Source organism: Saccopteryx leptura, chromosome 2, assembly GCF_036850995.1.
Source record: "Saccopteryx leptura isolate mSacLep1 chromosome 2, mSacLep1_pri_phased_curated, whole genome shotgun sequence".
In the NCBI taxonomy this organism is placed as follows: domain Eukaryota; kingdom Metazoa; phylum Chordata; class Mammalia; order Chiroptera; family Emballonuridae; genus Saccopteryx; species Saccopteryx leptura.
Genome location: NC_089504.1, coordinates 326,994,475 through 327,016,836, shown reverse-complemented (window position 1 = coordinate 327,016,836; position 22,362 = coordinate 326,994,475). Strand labels below are relative to the sequence as shown.

At 41.5% G+C, this 22,362-nt stretch overlaps 1 long non-coding RNA gene across 2 annotated transcripts in view; it reads right to left on the bottom strand.

Annotated features, from left to right (window-relative positions):
• Positions 1–22,362, bottom strand: part of LOC136391555 (uncharacterized) — a 114,762-nt gene that overhangs the window by 74,716 nt on the left and 17,684 nt on the right. For both annotated transcript variants that reach the window (XR_010748870.1, XR_010748869.1), the window contains exon 2: positions 8,117–8,288. This is a non-coding gene — a long non-coding RNA (uncharacterized lncRNA). The remainder of the gene's footprint in view (positions 1–8,116; positions 8,289–22,362) is intronic.

Sequence of the window (22,362 nt, the reverse complement as noted above, 5' to 3'; positions counted from 1 at the left end):
GCTATCCTATGTCTGTTGATTGGATCATTTAATCCATTTACATTTAAGGTTATTATTGATATGTAGTTGTTCATTGCCATTTTATTCTTTAAAGCTGTATTCCTCTTTTGCTATATTCTTTTTCCACTTTGATCTGTTTACAACAGGCCCCTCAACATTTCCTGTAGCATTGGTTTGGTTTGGTTGTAATGAATTCCTTGAGTTGTTTTTTGTCTGGGAAGCTTTTTATTTCTCCTTTAATTTTAAATGATAGCCTTGCTGGATAAAGTAGTCTTGGTTGTAGGCTCTTGTTCTGCATTACTTGATATTTCTTGCCATTCCCTTCTGGCCTCAAGTGTTTCTATTGAGAAGTCGGAAGTCATCCTTATGGGGGCTCCTTTGTAGGTGATAGCCTTTTTTTCTCTAGCAGCTTTTAATATTTTCTCTTTATCACTTAGCTTTGGTATTTTAATTATGGTGTGTCTTGGTATAGATTTCTTTGGGTTTCTCTTTAATGGAGTTCTCTGTGCTTCTTGAACTTATGAGATGTTTTCCTGCCTTAATTTAGGGAAGTTTTCAGCTACGATACGTTTGAATAAAGTCCCTATCCCTTGTTCTTTCTCTTCTTCTTCAGGAACCCCTATGATGTGGATGTTATTTCTCTTCATGTTTTCACAGAGCTCTCTTAGAGTTTCCTCGGACTTTTTGAGTCTCTTTTCTTTTTTCTGCTCTGCTTCTGTGCCTTCATTTATCTTGCCTTCTAACTCGCTGATTTGATTCTTAGCTTCATCCATTCTGCTTTTAATTCCTTCCATTGTGTTCTTCATTTCTGATATTGTATTTTTCATTTCTGACTGATTCTTTTTTATTATTTCAATGTTCTTTTTTATATTTGCTATCTCTTTATTTAGGTGTTCGTAATGACCAACTATTGTTGTTCTAAGATCTTTGAGCATTCTAACAATTGTTATTTTAAACTCTGCATCTGGTAATTTGGTTATATCTGACTCATTCAGGTCCTTTTTCTGGGGATTTCTCTTGATTCATTTGTGTTGCATTTCTCTGCCTTCTCATTTTGTCTGGGTAAAAGAAGATTTTGGCCACTGGAGTCCACTGGGTGTGGCCTCTGTGTTCCCTAGGTGTGGTCTGTCTGCAGGCCTGCCACCCCCTCTGCTGTTGCTGCCTAGGGTGTTTGGGTATGGGTGTTGCCGATACCAGCCCACTGGGGCTGTTGCTGTGGTTTCCGCCTCTCCTTCATGGGAGTGGCTGTGATCACGTGCTGGGTGTACAAGCCTTGGTGGCCTTGGCCTTCGCCCCGCCCCCACGGGTGGCGTTATGCTCGGCCCTGAGGGCAGGGGTGAGCACCTTTGCTCAGTTGCGGGTCTCCGCCTGATTCTGGGCTTTCACTCCACCCCCACGGGAGCAGCTGGCTCCTGCATCAGGCCACAAGCCTCGGTTCTGTGGGGCAGAGCAAGTATGTGCTCCTGCACCCTTACTCAAGGGCGGGTCTCTGCCCCTTCTGGGGCTCCTGCCCTTCCCCCACAGGCTGAACTGCAGGTGGCCCGCAGATGGGCTTGACCACTTTCCTGCGTCCCCTCCTGCCCAACCGGGCAAGACTGAGCTCATACCTGGGCCCAGTGGTGGCCAGCCGGTTTCCGCCCTTGCCGACAGAACCACACTTCCATGTCCTGCCACCGCCTGCCCCTGGCAAGCCCTCAGCCATGTGGGTGGGGGTGCTGCAGCTCAGACCCTAAGACTCACTGCTGTAGTCCCAAAAGCTCCCTCCTTCTAAGCAACTCTGCTCTAAGTACTGCGGAGAGCTTGTTTGGCTGGTGTCCTGCTTCCCTTTGCTGGTATTGCTGTTTCCAGGGGAAATATTCACTTCAGATTTGGGGAGTGACTCAGCCCAGGGGTTAGGGTGGCTGTCTCTCAAAGTGTTTCTCCCTGTGGCTCCTAGATTATACTCTTTCCTGCTACAGAGATCCTCTCCTCTCTCTCCATCCCCCAGAGCCCCAGGTGAGTGGTTGTGAGAGAAGTTTTCTGCGTGGTCCCTTTAAGAAGAATCCTGGGTCTGAGAAATCAGTCTCTTTCTCACAAACAGTATCCTGACATGTTTCCAGCTAAATACTGTCCATACACCTCTTCTAGGCTCTGGGGCTGCAGGCTGGGACTTTGTTCCTGGGGCCCAGGACCCTCACCTCTCCGCTAAACTCACTTCCTGCCATGTGAGTCTCTCCACGTTTCCACTTTTCCTACCAGTCTCAGTGTGGCTTCTTCAGTGTTCCTTGGCTGAAGAGTCTTCTTAGTTTAGTCCAAAGTTGGTTTTTCCAGATGATGGTTCTTAAAATTAAGTTGTAATCCACTTTGGTTCTGGGAGGTGGAAGTTGGTACGTCCGCCTACTCCATCGCCATCTTGTCGCCTCCTCTACTGCCCAATTTTGTATCTCTGTTAGTAGTAAAAGTTTCTAACCGCCCACTAGTTCCACAGTAATGGTGATTTATAAAGTAAGGGAGTAACTTTACTTTATAAAATTTATAAAACAGAGTTACAGCAAGTTAAAGCATATAATAATAAATACCAAGTATTTTATGTCGGATTTTCGCTAAGTTTGGCAGAATAAATCTTTATAAAACAACTTACTATAGTTAAATCTATCTTTTTATTTATACTTTGGTTGTTCCACTACTGCCCACCATGAAAGCTGGAACGCCCACTAGTAGGCAGTAGGGACCAGGTTGACTACCATTGGTTTATATGGTATGACTTCTTTAACATTGTCATGTCTTCTTGGGATGTGTACCTTCATCTTCTTACTCAAATTGTAAAAAAAAAATAAATGACATCACCTCAAGATGAGAACAAGATTCTTTCATTTGGCTAAAAGCCATTTTTTTTTTTTTTGATAGAGACAGAGAGTCAGAGAATGGGACAAATGGGGACAGACAGGAAGGGAGAGAGATAAAAGCATCAATTCTTTATTGCAGCACATTTGTTGTTCATTGATTGCTTTCTCATACATCTTGACGGGAGGCTACAGCAGAGCAAGTGACACCTTGCTGAAGCCAGCGACCTTGGACTTCAAGCCAGTGACCTTTGGGCTCAGGCCAGCAACCATGGGGTCATGTCTATGATACTACACTCAAGCCCAAGCCAACAAGCATGTGCTCAAGCTGGATGAACCCACACTAAAGCCGAAGACCTTAGGGTTTTGAACCTGGGTCCTCTGCATCCCAGTTTGTTGCTCTATCCACTGAACCATTGCCTGGTCAGGTTTGGCTGAAAGCCTTAAGTTGCACTACCTTCCCTGTTACAACTGTAAGTCACTTTAGTGTCATTGTCTGTCACACAAGTGTGCGCACACACCATGTACAATGATCAGATCGTAATATTTGTTCTGATTGCAGTATCTCTTAAACTCACTCCTGCATAATCACTACCAAACCATCTTCTTTTTCTATGAAGGGCTATTATATTTTTATAATAATATAATAGAAGGATACGGATTTTATCAGATTTATATAATAGAAATAATCACAGAGAAAATAACATATAAAAAGTTAAAGATTTCAGCCCTGGCCGGTTGGCTCAGCGGTAGAGCGTCGGCCTGGCATGCAGGAGTCCCGGGTTCGATTTCTGGCCAGGGCACACAGGAGAAGCGCCCACCTGCTTCTCTACCCCTCCCCCTCTCCTTCCTCTCTGTCTCTCTCTTCCCCTCCCGCAGCTGAGGCTCCATTGGAGCAAAGATGGCCCGGGCGCTGGGGATGGCTCTGTGGCCTCTGCCTCAGGCGCTAGAATGGCTCTGGATGCAACAGAGGGACGCCCCAGAGGGGCAGAACATCACCCCCTGGTGGGCATGCTGGGTGGATCCTGGTCGGGCGCATGCGGGAGTCTGTCTGACTGCCTCCCCGTTTCCAGCTTTGGAAAAATGGAAAAAAAAAAAAAAGTTAAAGATTTGGTAGCTACTATGGGACTTGTCCTCCTGCTATTAAAAAAAAAGTTTCAAAACATCCATTCTCCAACATAGGAAAACAGGAAGCATAGGATTGTAAAAGGAAACAGATTAAATGAATTCTATAATTGTGCAGGTTTTCTGCCTAGAGGCAATTTCTGGAATATAACACAAGGAGGGGAATCTCAGACAGAGCTTGAGGAATTGAGGAAACAGAGAGCAAGAGCTCAGGGAGACAGAGGTGGAATTGGCGGCAGAACAGCAGAGAGCAGGACAGTCGCAGAGAAAGAGCTCCAGAAATCTGGTGCATGGGTGTCTCTCTCCTTGAGTGTTGGGCTGAATACAAACCTGACCGAGGGTGAAATAGCAGTAGGCTGGGCAAACAAGTTTTCAGAAAGGGAAAAATTACTCATGGACATGTAAGTCAAAAATCCCCTGGGTTCACACAGGATGGGATACTCTTCACTACCCACTAGCAAGAGTGAAGAAGGATCATTAAATACATGGGGCATTCAGCAAAGACATCAGGAGAGTCTCCTACAGCAATGGGGCTAAGTTAACGTTGAGTATAAGCTACTCTAGATCTGTCCCCAAAATGCTTAAAAGCAAGTCTCAAAAGATCAGGGAGATACACAAGTAAATTACTATTAGACGGAATGAAGTCTTATTATTTATTTATTTATTTAAAGTGAGAGGAGGGTAGATAGACAGACTCCCATATGCACCCCAACCAGAATCCACCTGGCAACCTCCCATCTGGGGCTGATGCTCAAATCAACGGAGCCTGAGGCCAACACTCAGAACAACCGAGCTATCCTCAGTGCCTGGGGCTAATGCTTGAACCAATAGAGCCACTCGCTGTGGGAAGAGATGAGGGAGAAAAAGGGCAAGGAAGGAGAAGAGAAGCAGATGGTCACTGCTCATGTATGCCCTGACTAGGGATCAAGCCCAGGACGTCCCCTGGGCTGATGCTCAATCCACTGAGCCAACTGGTCAGGGCCAAATAAAGTCCCACTTAATGGGATACAACAAAATCTTACTCGGCAATATAAAATTCACAATAATTGGCATCTAATAAAAATTACTAACAGTGCAAAGAAGTGGAAAAGTGTGACCCATAACCCAAAGAATATAGATGGTCAGTAGAAACAGAGATAATGAAATGGGCAGACAAGGCCTTTAGAACAGCTATTTCAAAAATTATAAAATAAGAAGAGAAATAAAAGAAATAATTACCAAATGGAACTTCTAGAGATGGCAAATACAATATCTAAAATAAACATTTTACTGGCTGCAATTAATAGCAGGTGAAACTGTCAATAACCAAACTCTGCACATTGAATAAAACAAAGCAGAAAGATGAGTTTGTTGTGAGGGTTTTGACCTGCAAGTCAGAAAACCTGAGGCTACAGAAGCAATGAGTTCTGAGTTGCTCACAGACTAAGGGGTTTTTATGGGATAAATAGGGAAGTTATTCAGTTTTTCAGCTGATTGGTTGCCTAGTGGTCTTCTTTATTTGCATCAGGGTAGCTGGATCAGGGGTACAAGAAATACAGAGATGACATGTTCAGAAGTGGCGATTGAGGACTGGTGGTATCCTCAGCTGATTTCTGAGAAGAGTATATTTCTGTAAGGTTAGGTTAAGTTTCTTTTATGTGCCTCATTGACTGTCTTCTGCACTGACTGACTTAAGTGACTCCATTTTAGTTTTTGGTTCTATAAGACATGAAGACATAGCAATAATGACTATCTAAATGAGGTATAGAGGTAAATATTTAATGTATAAAAAGCTAAAACTTCAGCCCTGGCCGGTTGGCTCAGTGGCAGAGTGTCAGCCCAGTGTGTGGAAGTCTCGGGTTCAATTCCCAGCCAGAGCACACAGGAGAAGTGCATATCTACTTCTTCACCCAACCCTCTCTCCTTTCTCTGTCTCTCTCTTCTCCTCTCACACCCGAGGATCTATTGGAACAAAGTTGGTCCAGAAGCTAATGATGGCTCCATGGCCTCCGTCTCAGGCACTAGACTGGCTCCAGTTGCAATGGAGCAATGGCCCAGATGGGCAGAGCACAGCCCCCTAGTGGGCATGCCAGGTGGATCCCAGTCAGGTGCATGCAGGAGTCTCTCTGCCTCCCCGCTTCTCACTTCAGATAAATACCAAAAAAAAAAAAAAAAAAAAAAAGGCTAAAACTTCATGGAACTTAATAAATACAAAACAACAAAAATAGGCTAGGAAAATATTTTCAATAAATGTACATAAAGAATACTTGCAGGTTGGTAAGAAAATTATTGAGATTCTAAACATTAATGTATAAAAAAGTAGGTACAGACCTAAGGTGAAATATAATCAGAAAAAAATGCAAAGAACAAAGTTCTACCTCACCAAGAATCAAATCAATGAAGAAACAAATATTACCAAGGTTCTAATTTACAGGTGTTAAATTAACAAAATTTTAAGACATTTCAAACCTCATGCCATCTTTCAGGATATATTCCCCATGAATAAAGTAGTTAAATGTAAAAATGAAACCATGACAGCTTTTCTAACCATGACTCAAATTCCAGCATCCATAAAAACAAAGATTGATGAGACAAATGACTAACTGGGAATAAACATTTCCCATTCTCACCACAAGGGCTAATCTCCCTAGTATTTAAAGAGTGCTTATGAATGAAGGGATAAAAAAGATCATCAACAAATGGCAGAAGACATGCAAAGCGAGGTCACAGAAAGGGACTACAAATGGGTTTTAAACATGAAAAGAGATTCAACCTCATACATAATAAGACAAAAGCAACTGAAGGGATGATAAGGTACCATTTTCACCAATCAGATTGGCAAAAATCTAATAATAACAATAACAAAAGTAATTACTCTCTTGCTAAGCTTCATTCACTGTTCTAAGTGTTTTAGACACATTAACTCATGTGTTTAATAACATGCTTCTCTGTATATAACAGTATAATAGGATAATCACAGTCTATATGTTGCTAGAGGTTATAAATTGGATATAACTCCCATCCAGGGCAATACGGTAATATCCAACAAGATTACAGATGTATATACCCTTTGATCCAGGAGTAATACATATATCTGAGAAATCATTATTCAAATATTCTTGCACAAAGGCAAAGTAATGTGAGTAGAAGGTTAGTCATTGCCTCAGTGTTTGCTTTAGTAAAAGACTGGGGAGATCTAAATGTCCATTAGTGGATGACTGGCTAAAAGGAACCCTCATTCACTGCTGGTGGGAATGTAAATGGTACAGCAACTGCGGAAAACAATATAGAGAGTCCTCAAAAGATTAAGAATAGAGTTACCATAAGACCCAGCAACCACTCTTCTGGGTATCTACCTGAAAAACTTGAAAACATTTATTTGCCAAGATATATGCACTCCTATATTCACTGTAACATTATTGATGGGGGCTAAGACATGGAAAAAACAAAGTGCCCTTCTATAGATGATTGGATAAAGAAGATGTGGTACATACAATGGACTACTACTCAGCCATAAGAAAAGATAAAATACTGCCATTTTCAAAAACACAGATCGACCTTGAGAATATCATGCTAAATGAAATATGTCAGACAGAAAACTTTAGAACGGTATGATTTTGCTCATATGTGGGATATAAAACTGAAAACAACAAATGAACAACCTAGAAATCTCATAGACACAGTCAACAGTATGGAGGCTACCAGAGGGAAGGGAAGTGTGTGGGGGGTTGTAAAGAGTAAAGGGGGTCAAATATATGGCGATGAAAGATGATTTGACTTTGGATGGTGGGCACACAATGCAATATACAGATCCTGTATCATAAAAATGTACACTTGAATAAAAAGAAATATACATATGTAACCTATTCAATCTTATTAAGCAATGTCACCCCAATAAATTTTATTACATATATACATACATAAATAAGTAAATAAATACAGTAAACTTATACAATGAAATATTTTGTATCTGTAAAAGGAATAAGGCAATTCTCTGTGTTAATATAGAAAGAGTTCCAAAATACAAATAAAAAAGGCAAGATTAAGAACAATGTGTTTTTGCCCTGGCCAGTGGCTCAGTGGATAAAGCATCGGCCCCAAGTGCGGAAGTCCAGGGTTCAATTCCCAGTCAGGGCACGCAGGAGAAGTGACCATCTGCTTCTCTCCCCCTCCCTCTCCCCTTCTCTTACCCTTCCTCTCCCACAGCCAGTGGCTCAACTGGTTTGAGCGAGAATCTGGGTGCTGAGGAAAGCTCCGCTGGTCCAAGCATGTTGGCCTCAAGTGCTGAGGATAGCTGTGTCCTGAGCATCAGTCCCAGATGTCGCATGTGGGAGCCTGTCTCTCTATCTCCCCTTCTCTCACCTAAAAACAACAACAACAAAAACAGTGTGTTTTAGTATGCTCCCTTCCGCATGCATTTCTTTTGCTGGTTTGTTCATTCAGAAACTCTAAAAGGGTATATAGCAAACTAATACCATGGTCTCCAGGAAGCAGCTGTGTGGGAACTGGAAAGAGAGATGATTTTTTATTTTATACTTTTCTATTTATTCTAAAAGGTGAAGTGAAACTAGTGCATTTATAAGTTCTTGGAGACAATATGTATTAGTACTATCTTATGTATAATAATTTGCATCCAAGTGTTTAGAAACAAAAATATCCATCACCTTTTCCCCATTAATTCTGCTAGAAACTTGCTCTTCAGAAAGAATTCAACAGAAGGAGAAAACTTTAAAATAATTCTTTAACATTATTACTACTAACTGTAAAACTCAGAGTAGCCACATTAATTGGTGCAATCTAGTAAATGAAATAAGTGAAATCCATAGTTATGAAAACCATGAAGCTACTCCTAACACCCAAGTCTTGAGTTCTAAATACCATCTCTCAACCCAATAAACTGGGGCTCTTTGAGAAATTGGCTGACTCGGAGGCTCTGACTCAACTCTGGGGCAGAGAAAATACAATAGGAGTCTGGAACATCTTATAATGCCAGAACAGATAAAAGAGTGGAAACATGGTAAGGGGACAATAGAGCCACTCTAAAAGAGCCACCAATGGTCAAAGCTGGAATAATTTGGGTAACAAGATAAATAATGTCATATTAAATTATAACCGATAGTACAAAGTAAGTATATTCACTGGTATAAAGGAATGATTCCACAAATAATAAATGGGGAGAAGAAACAGAATTTCAAATAGTATATGAAGATACTCCCTGCTCTGGAAAGAGGGCCATGGTTTTCTCCACTTCTTTTGACTGTGGGCTGGATTTAGTGACTCAGTTTCAAAGAATAGAGTAGGTAAAGGGGAAAAGAGTAACTCGACAGTGGATAAACCCGACCAACTCTGCCTCAACCAAGTGACTAAGATTCATACCATCAGTGATATCACGTCACTATCACACACACCCTGGAATGATAAGAAGGGCGTGGCATCTCTGGGGTATCTCTTCAAAAACACATAACACCATATCTAATCCTGAGAAAAGCATCAGACAAACTCAATTTGAGGGAAATTCTACAAAATACTTGACAAGTACTGCCTCAACCTGTCAAAGTTATAAAAATAAGGAATAACTGAGAAACTGTCACAGAGACAAAGGAGACATAAAGTAAATATAATGTGGCGTCCTAGCTTGGACCCTGAAGTTTACAATTTACATTAATAGGAAAACTGGTAAAATCCAAATAAATTTCAGAGTTTAGTTAATAGTAATGTACCGGTGGCGGTTTCTTAATTTTGACCAATGAACTACAGTAATGTAAGCTGATAACATTGGAAGAGACACAATGGGTGAGGCCAGTATAAGAGTTCCCTTATGCTATCTGTGCAAAGTCTCCATAAATACAGTATTATGCCACAGTAAAAGTTTATTGAGAAAACATATCAGCAACATGGAAAATTTTCCGATGCAATATTAATACCACCAATTTAAAGATCTGGAGAGCCAAAGACAAACACTGCATAGTGTCACTTGTATATGTGGAGTCTAAAACATTTTTTTAAGTCGAGCTCTTAGAAACAGAGAATGGAATGGTGATTGCCTGGGGCTAGGGATTGGGACAAATGGGAAGAGGTTGGTAAGAAAAGGCACACATTTTCAGTTCTAAGATGATTAAGGTCTAAGGAGCTAACATATAGCATGGTTGCTGTAGTTGATCATACTGCATTGTATAATTAAAATTTGTTAAGAGAGTAAAATTTAAGTGTTCCCACCAAAAAATAAAAAAATAAAAGGTAACTATGTGAGGTGATAGGTGTGTTAACTCAATGAAGGGAATCCTTTCACAATGGAAACAGCAAATCATCATGGTATACTTTAAACATATTACAATTTTGTCAATTATACCTCAATAAAGCTGAAAAAATTTTGGAAGCCATAGTAGTTTTATGGGGTCAGCCTCTTCCATGCATGTCTTGCTGTGCACAACATGTTCAACATTCTTTTTGTGTGTGTGTGACTGAGACAGAGAGAGGGACAGATAGGGACAGACAGACAGGAATGGAGAGAGATGGGAAGCATCAATTCTTTGTTGCAGCACCTTAGTTGTTCATTGATTGCTTTCTCATATGTGCCTTGACTGGGGGGGGGGGGCTACAACAGACCATGCGACCTCTTGCTCAAGCCAGTGACCTTGGACTCAAGCTGGTGAGCCTTGTTCAAAGGAGATGAGTCCACGCTCAAACCGGCAACCTCGGGGTTTCGAACCTGGGTCCTCTGCACCCAAGTCCGATGCTCTATCCACTGGGCCACTGCCTGGTCAAGCTGTTCAACATTCTTTTTACCCCCTTCTTTTCTGAGTGAGAGGAGGGGAGAAAGAGAGAGAGAGACTCTCGCATGCACCCCAACCAGGATCCACCTGGCATCCCCCATCTAGGGCTGATGCTCTGCCCATCTGGGGCCATGCTCACAACCAAGCTATTTTTAGTGTCCGAGGCAGAGCCCCCTCAGAGTCTAGGGTTAATGTGCTAGAACCAATCGAGCCATGGTTGAGGGAGGGGAAGAGAGAGAGAGAGAGAGAGAGAGAGAGAGAGAGAGAGAGAAAGAGAAAGAGAGAAGGGGAGGTAAAGTTGTAGAGAAGCAGATGGTTGCCTCTCCTGTGTGCCCTGAGCAGGAATCAAACCTGGGACATCCACATGGTTGGCCGAGGCTCTATCACTGAGGGAACCAGCCAGGGCCATGTTCAACATTCTTTCATTGGCTTAACGAATATGGCATGCTAGCAATTTTTTCTTTATGCCAAAACAATCCATGTGCATTATAGAAAATGCAGGTAATTTGGATAAACATAAAAGAAGAAAAAAAATAATATAAAAATCACCCAAAATTCTACCATGCAGAGATGTTACCTTTTGTCCATTTCCTTTCTGTGTAACCAGGGAAGCCTACAGTGCTTACTCCCCCTTTAAATGGGATTTACCCTATTACAGCCCTGTGGTTAATGCTGTCTTAGTCTATACCACATAACCTTCTTCCAAAAATCACTCAGATTAGACCAAGGATGACGAACATCCCACTTGTACTAGTCAGGATCAGTCAGGAAAACAGGCACCAACCTGAGTTTTTCAAACCAAATAAAGGAAATTGGTTACACAGGAAATGGAAAAGCTGAGAGGCCAGACTCAGGGTGGTGAGGCCCCTGAGAGGTTACAACAGTTCTCATTAAAAGACACTTCAAAGACACTGAAAAGACAACCCAGAGACTGGGAGAAAATATATATAAAACATATAGCATCAAAATAAAAAAAAAAGTGTATCCAGAATGTATAAAGAACTTTTACAACTCTATAATAAAAAGACAAAGAGCCCAATAAAACAAAATAGGCCAAGTATTTTTATAGATACATTACAAAGAAGATCTATAAATGGCAAACAAGCACATGAAAAGATGTTCAACATCATCAGTCACCAGTCACTGGTTTAAATGAAAATTAAAATGAGGATGACTAAAACTTAAAAGATTGATACCAAATGTTGGTGAAGATGGAGGGGAACTGAAACATTGCTGATTGGAAAGTAAAATGGTACAACTACTTTGGAAAACAGTTTGACAGTTTCTTGTAAAGTTAAAGGCATAATTACCATGTGACTCACCAATTCCACCTCTAAGTGTTTGTTCAAGAGAAATGACAACACTAGTCCACACAAAAACTTGATGATCTGTGTTCATAAAAGTAGTGAATGATGTTCAAAGCAGCATTATTCATAAAGTCAAAAATAGGAAACAATCCAAATGTGCATCAACAGATAAGTGGATAAACAAATTGTGGTATTTCTATAGAATGAAATAGGACTAGGCAGAAGAAAATAGTGTGGGTGGGGGAGGAACTAAAGATGAGATGGCTACACGTCTCCCTATACTTCCACTCTTGGCTGGCTGCAACAAGGTACCTCTGACATCACCCTCCAGAAATCTGGCTGGATATCTGAGACTTTCATCCTTACTTGGTGTTGCTGAGGTCTCCCTCCCAAAATGTGAGGGAAGACCACACCAGGACCTAGGCTTCCATCCCACTCAGCAATAACAAGGTGCTACTCTCCTCCCCCACCAGGTGGAGGAGGCCAAGTGGACTGACTGGTAGAGTGGATTTAAAAACATGACCCACGGCCCTGGCCGGTTGACTCAGTGGTAGAGCGTCGGCCTGGCGTGCAGGAGTCCCAGGTTCGATTCCCGGCCAGAGCACACAAGAGAGGCGCCCATCTACTTCTCCGCGCCCATCTACTTCTCCACCCCTGCCCCTCTCTTTCCTCTCTGTCTCTCTCTTCCCCTCCCGCAGTTGAGGCTCCATTGGAGCAAAAGCTGGCCCAGGCACTGAGGATGGCTCCATGGCTTCGCCTCAGGTGCTAGAGTGGCTCTGGTTGCAACAGAGCAACAACCCAGATGGGCAGAGCATCGCCCCCTGGTGGGCATGCCGGGTGGATCCTGGTCAGGCGCATGCGGGAGTCTGTCTGACTGCCTCTCTGTTTCCAACTTCAGGAAAAAAATAAAAATAAAATAAAATAAAATAAAAACATGACCCAAGTATAAGCAAGAGCACTATGCTGAGTGGGGAGTGGGGTGGGGTGGGGTGGGGGAGCCAATCTCAAAAGGTCACATGCTGTATGATTTAATTTACATAACATTCTAGCATTCCACATGCATTCATGTGATCATAAATATAATGATGTAAATATGTCAAAACTCATGGGAATGTACATTTAAAATGAATATATTTTATTGTACATAAACCATACCTCACTAAAGTTGATTTAAAATCAGTTCCTAATAAAACAAAAAAAAATCAACAAATAATATTTTATGAATAAGAAAAGAACAAAATGTTTTCATATACAGTAAAATATTTCATTGTACATTTTTGTTATAAAATATGGCTTACTTGGCCATCTGGGTCTAAGATAGCTGCAAAAGTCAAGTCTACTTGCAATACTCAATACACACACTAAAGCCTTGCTAACATTCACAGTTTTTACATACACTTCAAAGTAATAGACATAAAGTGTACACCCTCATAATATCCTCAAAGACTGCTAAGTGGAACCATCAAGGCCTATTTGTGTTGCAATTACTTCCCTGACCGGCAGAAGCACATGCCACCAGAAATCAGAAAGTGACCACAGCTGCACAAATATAATGAGGGGGAAATGATTTTTCAGCATAAGGGTTTCTTGATATAATCCACTCAGATTACAAGAGCCTGAGATCCAGCTACCACCTGAAAGAGTCTACTTAGCCAGCAGACAAAAGATAGGGTCACCACCATGTAACACCAGAGGAAACTGCAACCTAAGAGTTTTCAAACAAATTCCAAAATATTGGTGACAAATTCTCTGTACTATCTTCACAGCTTCACTGAAAATCTAAAACTCTTCTGAAATTTTAAAAGTTTTTAATAACCTATTCCTTTGTAAAAGAAATCACTAAATCTTTGTTTGAATGTTGGTGGCACTGTGGCCTGAGCAGGAATTGTGACATTTCTGGGACAATGCTTCAGTGAAACCTTAATGATGCCAGCAACTTTACATTTTGATGTTAGGTAGAAACCACAACTGCTCACAGATGAATAACTAATGCTTTAGAGTGGGTTGTGGAAGGGAGCCTTAGACAACTGCACCCAAAACAAAGCCCCAAAAACATGTTGGTTGACTACTGCTACTGTTTATAAAATCACTTCCAGATGCCAGGAACTATGGAAAAGATAAGAATTATGAAAAAATTGACATACGCTAGTTAGCCAGTGGAAAGGTAATCTCTGTCTCGTGAAAAGATTTGGGGTATTATCTGTGAACAGATACAAATTGAATAGGAGAAGCCAAATCAAGGCGACTTACTTTAAAGTACCTCCTCTGGGAGAACGGGTGGACAGAGCGGTCCTCTTGCCACCCGTCTAAGCTACACAGAGAGGCACCAAGACAAAACTCTGACCTCAAAATAAACATTCCTCCAGAAAAAAATAAATAAATAAAAACCAGAGAAATTCTATTTCCAGCTATGTAAGGGGAGGAAAGAAAAACAGAGAGTCAAAGTGAAACTGTAAGGCCAGCCTGGCCTGTGGTGGCGCAGTGGACAAGCGCAGTGGACAAGGCGTGGGCCTGGAACGCCTGCGTTGCCACCCACTTGCCTGGTCAAGGCACAGCCGAGAAGCAACTACGAGTTGTTTCTTCCTGCTCCTCCCCCCACCTTTCTCTCTCTCTCTCTCTCCTCTCCCTCAAAATCAATAAAATAAAAAAAAAAAATATATATATATATATATATATATATATATATATATATATATATATATATATATATATATACGGGGCAATCTTCCCATACCCAAATGCAGTTCCTTTTAAACTGGCTGACTCAGAGAGGTTCTAGAAATATGAAAGAAGCCAGGAGATGCCAAATTCCTACCCCTGCGAGAAGTTTCCAGTAATTAAAGGTAGGGTACCATCTGGAGAAGGACCCTAGGAAGTCAGTGAGAAATTTGCTCCAATTGCAAACTTACACAGATTCTGAGCTGCTTGGGAAGACTGTTGCTTACAGGTTGGCACACTGTTTTAAGTCATTAACTCTTCGACCCAGACAATAGGTGCCCAGGTGCTGCAGTCTAAAGACTGTGCGACGGCCCTGGCCACTTGGCTCAGTAGTAGAGTGTCAGCCTGGCCTGTGGAAGTCCAGGGTTCAATTCCCGGCCAGGGCACACAGGAGAAGGAGCCATCTGCTTCTCCACCCTTCCCTCTTTCCTTTCTCTCTATCTCTCTCTTCCCCTCCCGCAGCAAAGGCTCCATTGGAGCACTGTTGGCCTGGGAGCTGAGGATGGCTCCATGGCATCCACCTCAGGCTCTAGAATGGTTCCGGTTGCAACAGAGCAACGGCCCAGATGGGCAGAGTATCGCCCCCTAGTGGGCATGCTGGGTGGATACCGGCTGGGTGGATCCTGGTCGGGTGCATGCAGGAGTCTGTCACTCTGCCTCCTGGCTTCTCACTTCAGAAAAATACAAAAAAAAAAAAAAAAGACTGTGTGACTACCTCATCCCTTGTATTATTCATGGTTCATTGTTCACATGTTAACAGAAAGCAAATTTAAAGTCATTATTTAGAAAGAAAAGACATTTATTGGTTTGTATAATTTTAAAAGTCAGAAGTTATGTGACCTCAAGTATGGCTGGACCAAGGGGTTCAAACAATACTCAATACTATTATGATTCAGTCCCTCTCTCTCCCTCCAAAACATAGCTTTGCTTTCTTCTATGTTGGCCTTGTTCTCTGATAACCCTTCTCTGAGCGTGAACACTAGAGTCAACAAGTTTACACAGGCATACCTCAGAGATATTGCAGGTTCGGTTCCAGACCCCCACAACAAAGTAAGCATTGCAATAAAGACAGTCATAATCTCCTTGCTTGTGGAGAGTTGTGCTTTCAATGTGTACAAAATGCAACATCTGTGAAACACAATAAACTGAAGTACAATAAAATGAGGTGTGCCTATAAAGGTGGCAAGCTTGGCAACCAGGATGGAAATGCAAAACTCCATTCTCTCTATTTCTATCAGAGTCCCTTTGGCCATTCTGGGCCATGTGTCCACCTCCTAACCAGTCACTGTCCAAGATGATGTAATACTCTCTTTGGTCAGTTTTCACTGAAGAATTCATCAGGAGACAAGGGGAGAAATAATTAGGCAGTCTGAGATTCACCAGCAAGGTCACATGTGAGTAAGAGAAACAAAAGTAGAAGAAGAAGAAAATATGAATCACTGGAAGAATGAGGTTTTTAGATTTTGTTCTCCTCAAGATAATACTAACCCATTAAACATAATAAGCTTCCCCGAGGAGTCTGGAGTTATTCTAAGTTACTGTATGTTAAAAGCACTTAAAAGAATGTCTGGCTATAGAACTGTTAACTCTCATAACTATCATCATGGAGGAAGGATCCTGGAAAAGGAATAAGAACATATCCTAATAGGCAGGGTGGAGGTACAGAATAATTTAAATATTGAAAGGAATGTAACCTAATTTTGTAACAAACTGGTGAAGCAGGTTTAATTCCTTTTCGCTTGATTCATAGCTTGAGAATGACAAGACTTTAAGAATATCCTTTCAGTCACCAATGCAAGAGAATTTAGTATAGAATAAATATCAATACTGATTATAAGATGGTAGACTGATTGATATTGGAGTAGACCCTCTTACACCAAACTCCAATCATAAAAACAATAGAAAATATAAACAAATATCTTCTCCAAAACTAAAAATTGAATGCTTGGTAGAATAGAGAATTTGCTAACTATAGCAATCATGCTAGATTAGATTAAAAAAGAAAATCGTGGCCTAGAACATCAACAGGAATATAGAGAGAGGAATATATCTCTCTCCCTCAGAAGGGAACAAGACCAGTGCTCTGAGGAGTGGTGGCCACATGGAAGTCATCCACAGGGAATATGGGGACATGTATATAACTTATAGAGTGATCTCCCTGATAAGTCTGACGTCATACATAGTTATTACAATATTATTGACGATGTTCCCAAGCTATATTTTACATCCCCATGACTATTCTGTAACTGCCAATTTGTACTCCTGAAATGTAGTGTCTCCCTCTTTAATATGAAGAGAAAGCCAAATGTCTGGTGAGACATTTAAGAAGAGAAAGGGACTCAGGGAAACAGGAAGAATGCAGGAATAGAGGGTTTTGAACTGTAATAACCATGTTCAGAAATATTAGAGGTTTTACACCCCTGAAACAAGAAGAAAGTGTTTTCTAAAAGTAACAAAGAACAAGACAGAAAGGATTCAGTAGGAGAAACATTTTAATTCAATAGAAGAGGTGAAGAAGTCAAGAAAATCTCCAAGAAAGTAATGAAAAAGAGCTGGAAATTAGAAGAAATAATATAGGAACTGCTAATCAGATGTTTAAATCACTGTATTTTGGGGTTTCTTTGTTATGGAGCTTAGCCTACACCTTCACTAACAAGAACACCTTCAAAATTCTGAGGGAAGTTTATTCTCTATCCAGGATTCTATTCCTAAGTAAATTACCAATCAAGTATGAGTACAATAATTAAAAAAAAAAAATTTGTATTCTTCTGAAGTGTAAAGCAGGGAGGCAGAGAGACAGACTCCCTCATCCATCAGACCGGGATCCACCAGGCAAGCCCACTAGGGGGCGATGCTCTGCTCATCTGGGGTGTTGCTCTTTTGCAACCGGAACCATTCTAGAGCCTGAGGTGGGGGCCATGGAGCCATCCTCAGTGCCCGGGCCAACTTTGCTCCAATGGAGCCTTTGCTGAGGGAGGGGAAGAGAGAGAGAAACGAGAGAGGAAAAATGTATAGTAGTAGATGGGTGCTTCTTGTGTATGCCCTGGCCGGGAATTAAACCCGAGACTTCCACACCCCAGGCCGACGCTCTACCACTGAGCTAACCATCCAGGGCTGATAATGACATTTTTAACTATACAAGATATAAATTAATTAAGTAAGTAAGTACCTCTTAAGCACTCCTCAGAAGACTCCCAGAGGAAATGCTCATGCCAGGCTCCATGTGCAATGGTTGTACACTAAACAAATATGTAAGTATTACCTTACTAACCTTTATTCTAAATATTCACTGATAAACCGTCATCTGGGCCCATGAATTATGTAATACATTTTTAATCAGGTTGTTTATGTAGATGAAGGGCCTGTACATCCGAGGGGCAGTCCTAGTCAAAGCAGTAGCAACATTTATAACAACGGACACACAGGGATTTAAGAGTAAAGAGGTGCTAAATAAGAGTAGGGAGTAGATTCATCATGGTGATGAGGACAGAAGGTTACACTGAGTGTCAGAGCATGGGTGCTGAGAACGTGAACCAAGTCCATGACACTCTGGGCTCATCCATCCATTCCTCTCCTTAAGCTTTAGTGCCCTCATTTATAAAACAGAGAGAATAGTATCTACTCTGAGTTATGTTAAGATTAGAGTAGACACATTCATTCTCTTTTCACACACACACACACACACACACACACACACACACACACACACACCTGATTGCTAGACAACTGACAGGTTTTTTTGGAGATGGGGATGGCAGATGCATGAATCTTAAGAAAGTCAATCTCAGCTTTCTTCATTCTACTAATAAAAAAGACAGTGAATCCTTATAATTAATTTTGAAAAATAATTTATTCATGTTATTAAAGTAGCAAAAGGCCTCCTGTTTGTAAAACATCTGAAGATGCGTTTTGGTTTAGGAAAGCCAGGAGGCAGAGCAGAGGAAAGGAGATGAGCATTTGAGAGGTAAATTGTTTCATATAATAAAACAAGAATAATAATGACATTCCTCCAGCATACCATTGTTGGGGAGAGGATGGAGGTAAGGGAGAGGTGAGACAGCCTGGGAATAAGCAGAAAGAAGATAAAGTAAGGTATTTCCACAACAAGGAACCTGTGAGTTGACCATGGGGGTGCTGGAGGACAAGTCGGCTAGAGAGAAATTTCTGGTGGCCAGAATGATTGAAAAAAAATGTTAAGAATATAGATGGCTAATATTAACGTTTACAAATAACCCTGTCTCTGCTTAAAATTTTGATATTTTATCATGGATTTTTACATTAATTTTTATTTAAAAAGTATTGCATTAAATATTATTTATCTTGATCACTGGGTTTATGTGAGGCCCCTTACATGTTGCACCTGAGGTTAAGTACTTCACTTGCCTCACTCTATTTTCTGCTTTGGCTACAACCTTTTCTTTCTTTTTTTCAGATCAGAGGAGGGGAGATAGTGAGGCAGACTCCCACATATGCCCCAACCTGGGGTCCACCTGGCAACCCCATCTGGGGCCGATGCTCCAGTACTGAGCTATTTTTAGCATCTGAGGCGAATGTGCTCCAATGGAGCTATCCTCACCGCCGGGGGCCATGTTCAAACCAATCAAGCCACTGGCTGGGGAAGGGGAAGAGGGAGAAAAGTGGGGGGAAGTAGAGAAGGAGAAGCAGGTGGTCGCTTCTCCTGTGTGCCCTGACCAGGAATTGAACCTGGGACGTCCATATGCCAGGCTGATGCTCTATCCACTGAGCCACTGGCCAGAGCCTGGCTACTAACTTTTTAAACCTTCAGTTCAAGTCTGTTAGGTGGAACACCTTTGGGTTAGTGATAGCATTTATCATTTAGAGATGCCATTCTCATGGCAGGGTGGTTTGGGAGGCTTATCTTGACACCACATTTGCTTAAAATGCAAACTGATAACATAAGAATGGAGCCTGGTGTCTATACCTACTCCACCACTAAAGTTGGGGAGATAACAAGTGAGGGGCTCATGTCATCTTCTGCCAGACAGAGCCTCTAGGTCTCTGTTCCACTCCTTAATGTGTTGGATGAATTCAGTCTTTCATTTTTCTTCTGTCAGCAACCAAGCAGTGAGTACTGACTGGTAGGGAAATCACACCACAGCCACGTTTCTCTACCTTTTCCCCCATTAATACCCCCTTACTAAGCCTTTTAGACATATTTTTCCTAATTGCTCTTTACCCTGGCTCCATAAAATTTTAATATATTAGTATGTCTGTTTATGTACATGGCCCTTTAGAGGGTCACAGACCACTATAATAACTAAGATGTTGCCCCACTTGAGAGTCAGGACTCTAAAGCCAGTTCTTTCACACATTTTCCAGATTTCACCTCCTCTCTTAGGGTCTTCTCCACATCATGTTTCACCGTTCTCCTGCATCTCCACTCTCGCTTCCACTGGCTCTACTGGTCACCCACCTCCAGCTATGCCTTCTTGAAAGGCGTGCTGCATTCCGATCTGCATTCTGCCTCCATCTGTCAACTGAACCTGTTCTCCATAATATCACAAATAAACTGTCTCCCCCCCACCCACACACACTTTCACCCAGCACTCCCACGCAAAAGAACTTTTAGCAGCACCTGCCTACCAGATGGTAAAACTGAACACTGGGTGTTTGCCACAACTGTTTCTAGCAAGCTAGAGATGTTAAATAACCATGAATATTAAGTAGCATTAGATGCCTAATCCTTAGTGAACCTAAGACCCCCCCTCAACTAAAAAACAATAGGACTAGTTTCAACCAAATGTGTGCAAATCTGTGTAATCAATCCAGCCTCTCCACATTATACCTACCAACTTTTTTTTTTTTAATTCAGTGAGACGAGGAGAGACAGAGACACTTCTGTATGTGCTCTGACTGGGATCCACCTGGCAAGCCCAGTAGGGGGCAATGCTCTGCCCATCTGGGGAGTTGCTCCATTGCTCAGCAATCAAGCTCTTCTTAATGCCTGAGGTGAAGACCATGGGCCATCCTCAGCGCCTGTGGCCAACTAGCTCCATTTGAGCCATTGCTGCTGGAGAGAGAGAGAGGGAGGCAGACAGAGAGAGAGAGAGAGGGAGGGAGGGAGAGAGAAGTGAGAGGGGGAGGGCTGGAGAAGCAGATGGGCACATCTCCTGTGTGCTTTGACTGAATCAAACTCGGTACATCTACATGCCAGGCTGACACTCTACTACTGAGCCAACCAGCCAGGGACATAAGCTTTCAACTTTTATTAGCGTATATATATATATATATATATATATATATATATATATATATATAATGAGCACCCTCTTTAAAAATCCTATCCCTTTCCATGACAACTCAGTCAATGTTTTGTGTGGTATATTCCTCTGTCTGAGAAGTAAAGACATTCAGTTGTGTTGATTTTTTTTCTTTAGTTTGTTTTATTTAGTTCCTATTATTTTTTATTTTGGTAGTATTTTATCCTTTGTACCCATTTTATCAACTCTACCCCATAGATACTCTACTACTTAAGTATACTACTTAAGTATACAAGGATATAAGTAAAAATGTACCCTTTGTAGCATTCATATGTCAAAAAAGTGGGAACAACTGAATGTTCATCAACAGAGGAGTGGTCAAGTATACTGTGGAAAATCATGTAGCTGTTTAAAAGAATGAGTCAGATGTACAAATACTGAAATACTTGTTTCCAAGAAATATAGCACTTAAGTGAGAAAAGCCAGCTTCAGGAAAATGTATGCAGTGCTGTACAGATTTTTGAAAATTAAATTGAATGCAGTGACATTGGTTAATAGTATCATATAGGTTTCAGGTGTACATCTCTCTAATACATCATCTGTATATTGCGCTACGTGCCCATCACCCAAAGTCAAACCATTTTCTGGCACCATATATTTGGCCCTCCCTCATTACCTTCCACCCCTTCCCTCTGCTAACTACCATACTATTGTCTATGTCTAAGACATGGAGAAAATCAAAGTATCCTCTGACAGAGGATTGGATAAAGAATATGTGCCTGACCAGGCAGTGGTGAAGTGGATAAGAGTGTAAGCCTGGGATGCTGAGGACCCACGTTCTAAGCCCCGAGGTTGCCGGCTTAAGTTTGGGTTGTTCTAGTTTGAGCGAGGGGTCACTGGCTTGAACGTGAGATCATAGACATAACCCCAAGGTCTTTGGCTTGAGCCCAAGGTCTCTGGTTTGAGCAAGGGGTCACTGGCTCAGCTGAAGCCCCCTGGACAAGGCACATAGGAGAAAGCAATCAATGAACAACTAAGGTGTCACAACTATGAGTTGATGCTTTTCATCTCTCTCCTTTTCTGTCTGTATATCCCTGTGTGTCTCCGTCGCTTTCTCTCCTAGCTAAAAAGAAAAAAGAAAAAAAAGGAAGACGTGGTACCTATATACAATGGAATACTACTCAGCCATAAGGAAAGGTGACATACTGCCATTTGCAACAACACAGATGGACCTTGAGAACATTAAACTAAGCAAAATAAGTCAGTCAGAAAAAGCTAAAAACTATATGATTTTACTCATATGTGGGATATAAAACTGAGACTCAGAGACTTTCTTTAAACAACAAAAACCAACCAGTTCTAGAGGTATATTTACAACTGAAGATGATTCTATGAATCCATAAAAACTTGAGCAGAA